The sequence below is a fragment of the Lissotriton helveticus genome, chromosome 2_2 (assembly GCF_964261635.1).
Source record: "Lissotriton helveticus chromosome 2_2, aLisHel1.1, whole genome shotgun sequence".
NCBI lineage: Eukaryota > Metazoa > Chordata > Amphibia > Caudata > Salamandridae > Lissotriton > Lissotriton helveticus.
Window position 1 is genome coordinate 385,881,393 of NC_136060.1, and position 13,369 is coordinate 385,894,761.

A 13,369-nucleotide genomic window follows, 5' to 3' on the forward strand; every position below is an offset into this window, starting at 1 on the left:
TAACAGCACAGCAGAAGAGAACATGGAGTTAAAGAAGGAGGCGGGTGGAAGAGAGCAACAGATCAGCATACGAGAAGAGAACAGGGAGTTAAAGAAGGGGGTGGGGTGGAAGAGAGCAGCAGATCATCACAGAGAAGAGAACAGGGAGTTAAAAAGGAGGCGGGTGGAAGAGAACAGCAGATCGGCACAGGAGAAGAGAACAGGGAGTTAGAGAAAGAGGCGGGTGGAAGAGAGCAGCAGATCAGCACAGGAGAAGAGAAGAGAACAGGGAGTTAGAGAAGGAGGCAGAGTGGAAGAGAGCAGCAGATCAGCACGGGTGAAGAGAACAGGGAGGTAGAGAAGGAGGCGGGTTGAGAAAGCAGCAGATCAGCTCTAGAGAAGAGAAGTGAACAGGGAGTTAGAGAAGGAGGTGGGTGGAAGAGAGCAGCATAACAGCACAGCAGAAAAGAACATGGAGTTAAAGAAGGAGGCGGGTGGAAGAGAGCAGCAGATCAGCACAGGAGTAGAGAACAGGGAGTTAGAGAAAGAGGCGGGTGGAAGAGAACAGCGGATTAGCACAAGAGAAGAAAACAGGGAGTTAAAGAAGGAGGCAGGTGGAAGAGAGCAGCAGATCAGCACAGGAGAAGAGAAGGAGGTGGGTGGAAGAGAGGGAGGGCGATAGATAGAGGGAGGGAGGGCGATAGAGTGAGGGTGATAGATAGATAGAGGGAGGGCGATAGATAGATAGAGGGAGGGCGATAGATAGATAGAGGGAGGGCGATAGATAGACGGAGGGGGATAGATAGATAGAGGGAGGGCGATAGATAGAGGAAGGGTGATAGATAGATAGAGTGAGGGCGATAGATAGAGTGAGGGAGGGCGATAGAGTGAGTGAGGGCGATAGAGTGGGTGAGGGCGATAGAGTGAGTGAGGGCGGTAGAGTGGTAGAGTGAGGGAGGTAGAGTGAGGACGATAGAGTGGTAGAGTGAGGGCGGTAGAGTGAGGGCGGTAGAGTGAGGGCGTTGGGGCAGTAGAGTGAGGGCGTGAGGGCAGTAGAGTGAGGGCGTGAGGGCAGTAGAGTGGTAGAGTGAGGGCGGTAGAGTGAGGGCATGTGGGTGGTAGAGTGAGGGCGGTAGAGTGGTAAAGTGAGGGCGGTAGAGTGAGGGCGGTAGAGTGAGGGCGTGAGGCCAGTAGAGTGGTAGAGTGAGGGCGGTAGAGTGAGGGCGTGAGGGCGGTAGAGTGAGGGCGGTAGAGTGGTAGAGTGAGGGCGGTAGAGTGGTAGAGTGAGGGCAGTAGAGTGAGCGCGTGAGGGCAGTAGAATGGTAGAGTGAGGGCGGTAAAGTGAGGGTGTGAGGGCGGTAGAGTGAGGGCGGTAGAGTGAGGGTGGTACCTTGAGGGCGGTAGAGTGGTAGAGTGAGGGAGGTAGAGTGAGGGTGGTAGAGCGGTAGAGTGAGGGTGGTAGAGCGAGGGCAGTAGAGTGGTAGAGTGAGGGCGGTAGAGTGGTAGAGTGAGGGCGGTAGAGTGTGGCCGGTAGAGTGAGGGCGGTAGAGTGAGGGCAGTAGAGTGAGGGCGGTAGAGTGGTAGAGTGAGTGCGGTAGAGTGAGTGCAGTAGAGTGAGGGCGGTAGAGTGGTAGAGTGAGTGCGGTAGATTGAAGGCATGATGGCGGTAGAGTGGTAAAGTGAGGGCAGTAGAGTGGTAGAGTGAGGGTGGTAGAGTGAGGGCGTGAGGGTGTTAGTGGTAGAGTGAGGGCGGTAGAGTGAGGGTGGTAGAGGGAGGGCGTGAGGGCGGTAGAGTGAGGGCGTGAGGGTGGTAGAGTGGTAGAGTTAGGGCTGTAGAGTGAGGGCAGTAGAGAGATAGAGTGAGGCCGGTAGAGTGAGGGCGGTAGAGTGAGGGCGTGAGGGTGGTAGAGTGGCAGAGTTAGGGCGGTAGAGTGAGGGCGGTAGAGGGGTAGAGTGAGGGCGGTAGAGTGAGGGCGTGATGGCGGTAGAGTGAGGGCGGTAGAGTGAGGGCGTAGAGTGGTTGGGGGACGGCGGTGCCGCAGGAGCAAGGGGGGGTGGCTTGCGGGAAGGAACATTTGCATGAATTGGGTGGTCGTCATGCAGGGGCCTTTCATCATTCTGGGGCCGGTTGGAGTGTAGTTCTGCGGGTGCTGGGACCCCCCACACACACACATGGCGTGGGGTCGGGTGCTGTTGGTAAGGGGGGATTGCAGTGGAAGATGCGGGATGGCCGAGGGCGACTGATGCAGGGGTGCCGCACAGACAATTACACTCGGCAATAAATAGAATAAAATCAAGCATTTGCAATGCAATAGGTCTCGCATTAGGAACGTTTGAGCTATTAGTATTGTAAATGACAACATTTTTATTTATGTTTTGTTTTTGAAAATAGCGAAATAAATAGCTTTGTCATTTACAATGCCAATGGTTATAACTTTCGCAAATGTGACACCTATAGCATTTGTAATGCAATATGTGTTGTATTTACGTGACTTACATGTATTGATATTACAAATAACAATGGCTTTTTAATTTTTTTTCAATAATTAATACTTAAATGAAAGTTATTGTAATTTATAATAGCACTAGCTTAAAGTTTTGTAAATAACTTTTGTGAAGATTATGTTCAGTGTATTTTATTGTGACGAAAATCCAAGAACAGAAGTAAAATATTAACATCTTTTTGTTACGTTTGTAATAAAGCTTGAAACATTGAGAGAACATATGTGAACCAGTTGTTGTTGAATAGTTGCACAGATTGATGCTGTGGTGGCGCTGAGTGATGTTGTGAAGGCGAATGAGTGATGCTGTGGCCTTCAGTGATGCTGTGGTAGTGCATAGTGATGTTGTGGTGCCCCTGAGTGATGCTGTGGTGGTGCAGAGTGATGCTGTATGCTATGCTATGTTTTGTTTTGCTATGCTATGTTTTTTTATGCTATACTATGTTTTGCTATCCTATGCTTTGATTTGTTATGCTATGCTGTGTTTTGTTATGCTATGCTATGTTTTGTTATGCTATGCTATGTTTTGCTATGCTATGCTTTGTTATGCTATGCTATGTTTTGTTATGCTATGCTATGTTTTGTTGTGTTTTATTATGCTATGCTTTGTTTTGCTATGCTATGTTTTGGTATGGTATGCTATGTGTTGTTGTGTTTGGTATGCTATGTTTTGCTATGCTATTATATGCTTTGTTTTGCTATGCTAGGTTTGTTGTGTTTTGCTATGTCTTGTTATGCTAAATTTTGTTATGCTATGCTATGTTTTGTTTTGTTATGTTATGCTAAATTTTGTTATGCTGTGCTATGTTTTGTTTTGCTATCCTATGCTTTGTTTTGTTATGCTATGCTATGTTTAGTTTTACTATCCTATGCTTTTTTGTTATGCTATGCTGTTTTGTTGTGTTTTGTTATGCTATGCTATATTTTGTTGTGTTTTGCTATGCTATGCTATGCGTTGTTATGCTATGCTATGTTTTGTTATGCTATGCTATGTTTTGTTGTGTTTTATTATGCTATGCTTTGTTTTGCTATGCTGTTTTGTTATGCTATGTTTTGTTATGCTATGCTATGTATGCTGTTATGCAATGTTTTGTTATGCTATGCTAAGCTTTGATTTGTTATGCTATGCTATGTTTTGCTATGCTTTGCAATGCTATGTTTTGTTATGTATGCTATGTTTTGTTGTGTTTTGTTATGCTATGCTATGTTTTGTTGTATTTTGCTATGTTTTGTTATGCTATGCTTTGTTTTATGTTATGTTATGCTATGTTTTGTTATGTTATGCTATGTTTTGTTCTGCTATGTTTTGTTGTGTTTTGTTATGCTATGCTATGTTTTGTTGTGTTTTGTTATGCTATGCTATGTTTTGTTATACTATGCTATGTTTTGTTTTGCTATGCTATGTTTTGTTACGCTATGCTATGTTTTGTTGTGTTTTGTTATGCTACGCTATGCTTTGTTGTGTTTTGCTATGCTATGTTTTGTTTTGTTATGCTATGTTTTGTTTTGCTATCCTATGATTTGTTTTGTTATGCTATGTTATGTTTTGCTATCCTATGCTTTTTTGTTATGCTATGCTATGCTGTGTTATGTTATGCTATGCTGTGTTTTGTTATGCTATATTTTGTTATGCTATGCTGGTGAGGGTGTGTGAGTGTGTGTGAGGGTGAGTGAGGGTGAGTGAGGGTAAGTGAGGGTAAGTGAGGGTAAGTGAGAGGTGTGAGGGTGAGGGGGTGTGAGGGTGAGGGTGTGTGAGGGTGTGTGAGGGTGAGAGGGTGTGAGGGTGGGGGGGTGTGAGGGTGAGGGGGTGTGAGGGTGAGAGAGTGAGGGGATGTGAGGGTGTGTGAGTGTGTGTGAGGGTGAGGGTGTATGAGGGTGATGGGTGTGAGGGTGCGGTGGTGCGAGGGTGTGTAAGGGGGTGAGGGGGTGTGAGGGTGAGTGAGGGTGTGTGAGGGTGAGTGAGGGTGTGTGAGGGTGTGTGAGGGTGGTAAAGGGTGTGTGTGAGGGTGAGGGGTGCAAGGGTGTGGGGGTGTGAGGGTGAGGGGTGTGAGGGTGAGTGAGGGTGTGTAAGGGTGAGTGAGGGTGTGTGAGGGTGGGAAAGGGTGTGTGTGTGGGTGAGGGGGAGGGTGTGGGGTGGTGAGGGTATGGGGTTGTGAGGGTGAGGGTGAGGGTGTGAAGGTGAGGGTGTGAGGGTGAGGGGGTGTGAGGGTGAGGGGGTGTGAGTGAGGAGGTGTGTGAGGGTGAGGGGGTGAGGGGTGGGGGTGAGGGGGTGTGAGGGTGAATATGTGTGGGGGGTGAGGGGGTGAGGGTGAGAGGGTTGTGAGTGTGAGGGTGTGGGGGTGAGGGGGTGTGAGGGTGGGTGAGGGTGTGAGGGTGAGTGAGGGTGTGTGAAATATTTGTTGATTTTTGTATTCATCAATGTGCCTTAGATAAATAACATGACGGTGAGTCACGATCAGCAAAGCATGATGCAATAGTACAAAAACAGAGGTAACACGCAACATAACCAATAGATTTACAGAGAAATGCACATTAGCAGATCATTTCAGGGCAAAGAAGGGCTTGCAAAGAAAGGTTTACAATGCCCTGCTGAGAGAACTGGGGACAATCCGATAGATGCATGCTAAAAGTTTCAAAGTCTTTCGGCTTTGCGGGTGAAAACTTTTTTTTGTATTCCTTATTTTGAGTCATTAAAGTAGCATTGCGAATTTACTTCTGGTGCTGTGAAAAGCAGCTAGAATCACAAGTTTTTCATGGAGACAACAGGGTTACTAGCAAAGAACTGTTTTATGAGCGATTCCCAGGATTTTTTTGTAGAATTCTGATTCCATACAGGAGAAAATGAAGGCTAATGAGGTGTGGAGTCTTATTATTCATCTCCATAGTACACGAGGAGAATGGGGCGGATCTGCCAATCAGTAGGAAGCATTTTAATTCAAATAGGGGTTAACAAGAGGACTTGGAGAGATGTTTTACTCTGCAGCAAAATGCCACATTTCACAGATAGAAAGCCATGGATTCAGTTTTAAAACTGTGGAGTGCCAAATGGGAACCAGCTCTCGGCATTGCTGTGGCGGGGGCGGGGGAGCGCATTCCTTTGAAGTCTGATGCGGCGGGCTGGGGAGCGGCCGCCTTTGAAATCTGATGCGAGGCACAGACAAATGGTGGTTTGTGACGCGGCTGTTTTGTGCACGGGCATAGATCACATGAACTGTGTCTAATCCGCCGTTTTGGCAGACTTTTCGGACCACTTACTAGAATCTCGACAAACAAGCATTGCTGAAGCAATGCTTTAGGTTGAGACCTAAAAACGTTACAAATCCACAATACAGTACTTATAAATCTTCAATTATCAAAATATGCTTGAAAAATAGTTCCTTGATGTCGATAGCTCCGTCCGGGGCTATCACTGCGTCGTAAGCAAACAAATCCAATCAGTTCTGGCTGACTGCGGCGTCGCGGGCCAGCTACAGTGTCGGTAAAACCCGTAAACAGTACCTTTTAGACCAGTCCCTGCTCGTAGCTCTAGGGCTAAGGGTTAGTATGTGGGTTAAATCCCGGAATTTCCCACATACTAACCCTTAGCCCTAGAGCTACGAGCAGGGACCGTACTGCATCTGTCAGCTCAAAAAAGAACTCTGCTCTCTGAGTATTTAAACTCTTGCCTTTGGAATTTGTCAAATTGGAATCAGAAATGAAATAATATACGCTGTATATGTGAAAATAGCCTTGAGGAAGCCCCGGCGCAACTCGCCAATAGGGGGCGAAACACGTGTCGGCTGTCCATGGTTCATTAAAAAACAATAAAGATGTCTCACTGCAATTTGGGGTAGTTCTGGCTTTTGTATGACGACTCTAAAGAACGGATATTAATCCAAACAAGTACTTATTGATCTCTCATGGAGTACACACTCTCCTTTTTTCAAACTTGTCTTCCTTTATGAAGCTCAAGAGGTCCAGAGCTTCGAGTGTGTCTCCAACTACCGATAAAAGGAGCTTATCTAAGCGTTGTTTAAACCTGGGAATCTTTGGACCTTCCTGCCCACAGGGGTACCTTGGGCCTACCTTAGGGGTGGCTGACATGTAAGAAAAGGGAAGGTGAGGCACTGGCAAGTGTGTGCACTGGCCAAGTCGACATAGCAGTTACACACTGCGCGCAGACTCCGCAATGGTGGGCCTGAGTTACCTTTTCCGGGCTACTCACATGGGTGGCACAATCAGTGCTGCAGGCCCCCTAGCAGCATTTGATTTACAGGCCCTGGCACACTCAGTGCACCATACTAGGGACTAACACGTAAATCAAATATCCTATCATGGAAAAACCAATCCACAACACAATTTACCACAGGAGCACTTGCACTTTACCACTGATTAGCAGTGAGAAAAGTGCGCAGAAACACTACGCCTGCAAAAACAGAGTCAAAACCGGGAGGTCGGAAAGCAAAAACTCAGGGGAAATACCCCAAAAGATGCCAAGTCTAACAGTTACTGTGAGTGTTGGTACAAATACTTTACACATTGCCTTTGGGATAAGCCTGTCAGTTTGTGCCAAGCTACCAAGGGGGTGAGCATGGGTTATTTAGACAGTGTATCCCCTTACCCTGACTAGAAGCAAGGGTCCCTATTTGGACAAAGGTACCTCCCTCTGCCAACTAGAGACCCCCATTTCTAACAAGGGACGTTACGTATTCAGAACTGTTGAATTTGACGTCAGAGGCCACGGTGGAGATGCAGTGGTGGAAAGCCCACATGGAGGCATGGAATGGGTGGGCGATCTTCGGTTCTCGCCCAGACCTGGTGATAGAATCGTACGCCAGCTGTCTGGGTTGGGGAGCCAGATGCGGCTCAATCTCCATGGGAGGCAGATGGACAGAGGAGGAATTGACCCTCCACATCAACTGCCTCGAACTACTGGCGGGCTTGTTTGATATTCAATCCCTTACGAGGGACAGGGTATTGTGCTGCATACTCTTGAGGATAAATTACATGACAGCAGTGCAATATATCAACCGGCTGATTGGTTCCCGATCACGTGCTTTGGCGGGACTAGCCAAGGACTTCTGGCACTACTGCCTCCAATTACTGATTTCAGTCACGGCGGAATACCTCCCAGGGTCGCTGAATTTGATGGCAAACTGGAACTCCAGGTACCTCAGGGATACCAGCGAATGGAGACTCTGCCCTGGGGTATTTCAGGCTTTCATATGGCACTGCGGTCCTTGCCATGTGAACCTATTTGCCTCCAGATGAAACACCCAACTTCCGCGTTATGTTATCTGGGGACCGGATCTGGGGGTGGAGGTAGTCAATGCCTTCCTACAGGATTGGTTGACTGATCAAGCCTACGCCTTACCTCCCTTTCCATTTATGAAGGTTGTGGAAGCTCAGGTCAGGTGTCAGTGGGCCTCTCTGATGTTGATCACTCCAGTCTGGCACTCACAAGCACGGTTCCCTTACTCCTGGATCTTGCATCGGCTGCTCCGGTACGTCTATCATCGTTTGACGAGATCTTGACGGATCCCCTGGGCCATCCACATCCTTTGGTCCTCCAGGGGCACCTTAATCAAATTGCATGGAGGGTTTCAGGCAACACTGGCAAGACGCCAGACTTTCACAAGGAGCTGAACTCTTCATCTAACAGGCATGGGCCGCAGGGACTACCAAGAGGTACAGATCGGCTTGGAGAAGATGGGTTTGTTGGTGTGTAGAGAAACACCTGGATCCTGTGGGCACCAGTGTTACCGATGTCGTACATTTCCTGGCAGAACTTTTCCAAGAGGGGTCGGCATACTGCACCATCAACTCCATCAGGTCGGGTATCTCGGCCATTTACCAGTGAACAATGTTCCGTGGGTGAACACCCCGGGGTAAGTGAACTCTGCAAGGTTATCAGGATGTCCCGTCCCCTCAAGCCCCGATATGCGGGCCTCTGGGACGTCAATCTGGTCCTGCGTCTATTGGCATTGTGGCAAGACAATCAATACCTTTCTAAGAAGGAAATATCAGTGAAGCTTGCAATGTTGCTCTATCTCATTATAATATAATAATAATAATAATCATTTGTTATTTGTAATGGGAATGAATCATCCCCGAAGGGATATCATGGCACAGCAAAAACAGAAAACTGTAGCAGTGGCCTAGGATCCTAAAAACAGTTTGGTTTTTAATAGTTTTCTAAAGTTGTGATGGACAGTACATTCACATAAATGTAAGGGAAGTTTGTTCCAAAGATAGGGGGCTAGGAATGAAAATTCACGCCTCCGGAGAGAGTTTTACTAATTCGAGGTATAGTGAGTAGTTGTTTATTCGTAGATTTAGAGATCTTCCTGGTTGATAGGAAAAGAGTTGTTCCATCAGATAACTTGGTCCCTTGCCACTGAGCGCTTTGTGCACTAGGCAGCAGATTTTGAAAGTGATTCTGTTTCTTACCGGCAATCAGTGTAGTGCACGCATTAAAGGAACCGCAGCAGATTCTGCACCACCTGAAGTTTATCCAGGAGGGATTCATTGACCGCGCCCAGAAGAGCATTACCATGGTTCAGGCGACTCATCAACAATGCCTGAACCAGGGTCTTGTGCACTGCAAGTGGGAGCATTGGAAAAACTCTTCGTAATAGTCTCATAACATTAAAGCAGGAGCCAGTGGTGGCCATTACCTGGTCTTTCATAGTTCGGTTCTGATTTAATTTGATGCCCAGGTTTTTCACTGAGGATTTTGGAGTAGGTGGCACTCCCAATTCAGGTGGCCACCACTCAGGGGACCATAACAGTTCTGTGGCAAGGAAGAGCATGATTTCAGTTTTCCTAGTATTTAGCTGGAGAAAAATTTCGGCCATCCAGATTGTGATAGCTCACAAGCCATTAATAAAATGCTCTCTTGTCTTGGGCTAATCTTTTTCAAAAGTGAGCAGAAGTTGGGTGTCGTCCGCATATGAGATCGGTGTGAAACCGTGGGCTCTTATAATGTCTGCAAAAGGAGTAACATATATATTAACCAGTGTGGGGCTCAAACAGAAGACCTGGAACACTCCCTTATTGATTATATGGTGCGTGACCTAAATGGTCCCAGGTGGATGGTTTGAGTTCAGTCGGACAGAACATTTCTAAGCCAATGTAGCACCTGGCCCTGTATGCCTATCTCTACCAGTCTCTATATCAGTCTTTCGTGGGATATTGTATTGAAGGCCTCTGACAGAACTAACAGCACAAGCATAGACGGTTGATTTCTGACTAGGCTACATCTGATATGATAGGTAACGGCTAAGAGTGCAGTTTCGGTGCTATGCATTGGTTTGAAACCTGACTGGGATGTATTGAGGATCCTGTTGGACTCAAGGTGCTCCATTAGTTGTTTATTGATCTTGCTTTCAATTATTTTACTTGCCCAGGGAAGAAGCAACATGGGGCGATAGTTTGATATATCTGTAGCAGGAAGGTTGTTTTTTTTTCGAAACGGAATGACCTGTGCGGCTTTCCACTCAGCTGGAATTTCGCCTGTGCTTAATGAAAGGTTCAGGAATGAGCATAGAGGCTGGCCAGCTGATAAGATAGCATGGCTGCTCTCTTGGCTGGGATGAGAGCCAGATGTTACATCTTTCAGAGCTGATTGAGCAGACTCCAGATTATAGGGGGCAAACTTCTCTAAAGTGCAGATGCAAGTAGCCGTTCCAGCAGCGCATATAGGTTCCAGGTTAATGCAGTGCGTCAAGCTCGCAAGATTATTAAAGATTACGTTTACTTTACACTCCAGATGGTCTGCAATCTCATCGCAGAGTATTTGCGAGGGGGTAATATTTGTTATGCAAGCCTGAGGAATTTCCATTCATCAGGTTGCAGAGAGATATAATTTTTCCGTGCTTTTCTGATATTACTGTGATAGTGCGCTAGGGATTTCTTATAGGCTTCTTTGTTGCTAAGGTAGGGGGTTATTTGCCATCATCTTTCCAATTTTTTACATTGGGTTTTCTCCTTGCACAAATCAGAAGAGTACCAAGGAGCATGGGGAATTTGTCTTGGCGAAGAGTGAATTTTCATTGGAGCCAGGATGTCAATGTCTAGATTTAGTGATGTCTGGAATAATTTAAGTGCTTCCTGCATATCCATTGCTATCTCTTTGTTAGGGGCGATATATTCTTTAGTAAATGCGTCAGGAGAAACTTTATGCCATTGTTTGCTATAGTTTGGTTTGGAAGGATTAAAGCGAGGTGCAGCTGTGTGTGCTGAAGAGATGTGGAAGTTGATTAATGCGTGGTTGGTCCACACAAAAGGACACAGAGGTTCATAGAACAAAAGGGGGGAGTTAGTGAAAATCAGGTCCATAGTATGACTGGCAGTATGGGTGGATCCCATAACAAGTTGTTTAAGACCTAAGGAAGTAAGATCAGTGTGGAGTTGTTGTGCATCTGAGTTTAAAGAGTCATCCATTTGGACATTAAAGGCACCAAGCAAAAGGTAAGTATTTGAGGACACTACCTGGATCACAATGAGTTCCATAAGTTTATGACATGTCTGAAAGGTCCTAAGGGGCTGGGAGGGTGATAGACAAGGGCCCCTTTCCAGCTGCTAAGGGGCGAGAAGTCAACTTTAAAAACACGTATCTCCGCCCATAGCTCGGAGACGGATTCGATGATAGTGATTTTTAGCGAATTGTAGAAAATATTTGCTAATCCTCCACCTGTTTTACCTACCCTGTCTAGTCTCAGTATATTGTAGTTTGTAGGTAAGGCCATAGTAATGGAAGGATGGAGTGGGGTTTCAGCCAGGTCTCCGTAAGAAACCCCAAAATTGGTGTAGTGGACATAATCATCTCCCAGATTTCAATCTCGTGCTTTGACAAGGCCCTAACTTTTCAGAGAAAGGATTTGCATGTATGAGTAGAGCTATTATGAGAGTTGGAGGGGACTATGTGAGTGTGATTAGCCCAAGGGTACTGAGAATTCATGGTGGTTATTGCAGCTGTTCCTATGTTAGCCAGCCTGTGGCTTTGGAAGTGGCATTTGCGACAAGAGAAATGGCCTCCAACGGCGAGTGTTAGACTGTGTGTGGCCATGTAGGTGGTTGAGAAAAATCTTTGCTTGATTACCTATATTAGTTAGTTCCTCTAACGAGTAGGTAATTCTGGTGTAATTTCTTATTTCTGAAGCGCAAGATGCGGGAGTTCTGGCGACGGCCAGGCGCAGACGGGCACAGCTGGGCTTGCCTTTGGTGCGCCTTTGGCGCACCATCGTCGTGCCCGCTTTGCGTGTCGGCTGCGCATCAGCGCCGCAATCTACTAGATATAGGGAAAAGTGGGTGGCAACTAGCTCGCTAACTCCAGTAATCCCAGAAGTCAGAGAAATTCGCCTGCTCTCTCCACAACAATCAGAACAATGCGCGGTGGACCAGAGAGCGAGGCGAGGAGGAAATTGTCACACAAGTTCTCCTAGTAACTGAGGTGAGCAGGTATTAAAACTAGGTACAAAACCAATGTAAATAAAAAACCAGGCAGTCTGGAGCACAGAAACCAATTGGTTACTTGCCTGCGTTAGTGTTCGCTGCTGGTCAGTGCCGCCATCTCCTAGATATAGGGAAAGGTGGGAGGCAACTAGCCTGCTAACCCCGCGATCCCAAAAGTGAGGGATATTCGCCCGCTCTCTCCACAACAATCGAACAATCCACGGTGGACCAGAGAGCGAGGCGAGGAGGAAACTGTCACGCAAGTTCTCCTAGTAACTGAGGTGAGAAGGTATTAAAACTAAGAATAAAACCAATGTAAATAACAAAACAAGCAGTCGGGAGCACAGAAACCTTGCCTGCGTTAGTGTTGGCTTGTAAGAGAGCTTCGGGTGTGTCCTCTCCAGCATGTTATCTTCATACTTCCCTCCCAGGGGTAGTATAAGGGGATTATCTCTACACTAATGCGGGAGGTTAGTGAAATGGATTATGTGGCTAACAGGAAAATAATTTGGGTCCTACTCAATTTCAGTATACTGTTACGTACTGTTGTCCCAAAATTGTTTTTTCATCCTCACAGGCAGGCACTTTGTGTAACATGTTATCTGATGATGGTAGTGGAACACTTAAAATAACAGACTAATGTGGTTGTTGTCGTTTACTCTCCTCATAATAGTTTGTTGCATTTATGACCTGTTATGCCATGAATGGTGAACGGTGTGTTGATATGGGAAAATATTACAATTTTCCCCATATCCTCTTAGGTTTGGATTCAAAGACGGAATGAGGTCTTATCTTCCATCAGTGAAGAAAAGCAAGGACTACGGCAAGATCTGTATTTTATAGACTCTCGGACTGCTACTTGATTGGGCCATTGGTGGCCATGGTTACTCCCTGTGTTTCATGGGAGTTGTAGTACTGTAGCAGTGTTTTTTTACTTTTATCTTTGAACACAGTGTGAATAAAAAGTGAAGAAGGTAATGCATAATCCTCGCTTCTCATCCTTGATAGAATTGAAACTTTCCTTCATGCTAACTAGGAACATTTTTGTAGTACATAGTGTCTCGCTCTAGTGTTTCTAGAATACTTAATTAGAATTTATTTTTTTACATGAAGAATGCACTTTAATGTTATGTTCTATGGTTTTCCACTTATCATAGGGAAACCATAGAACATAACATTGAAGTGCATTCTTCATGTAAAAACATTCTAATTAAGTATTCTAGAGACACTATGTACTACAAAGTGCTTTGATATCAGAAAAAATACTACTACTAATAATAATAATAAATTCCACCAGAACAATGTTATCACTAATAAATCTAATACTACTACTAATAATAAAAAGAACAACAATAACAATGCTTTTATGCATGTATTAGTAGTACTTTGGGACCTCAAGCCCCCGGCTGAGTGCGGGCAAACAAAAAAGAAAGGCCAGTTGACCGCCCTAGTTG

General features: G+C 45.8%; 1 protein-coding gene across 1 annotated transcript in view; it reads left to right on the plus strand.

Moving 5' to 3' along the window:
• NELFA (negative elongation factor complex member A) overlaps positions 1 to 13,369 on the plus strand; it is a 649,181-nt gene that overhangs the window by 370,515 nt on the left and 265,297 nt on the right. The gene's annotated exons all lie outside the window — the stretch shown is intronic.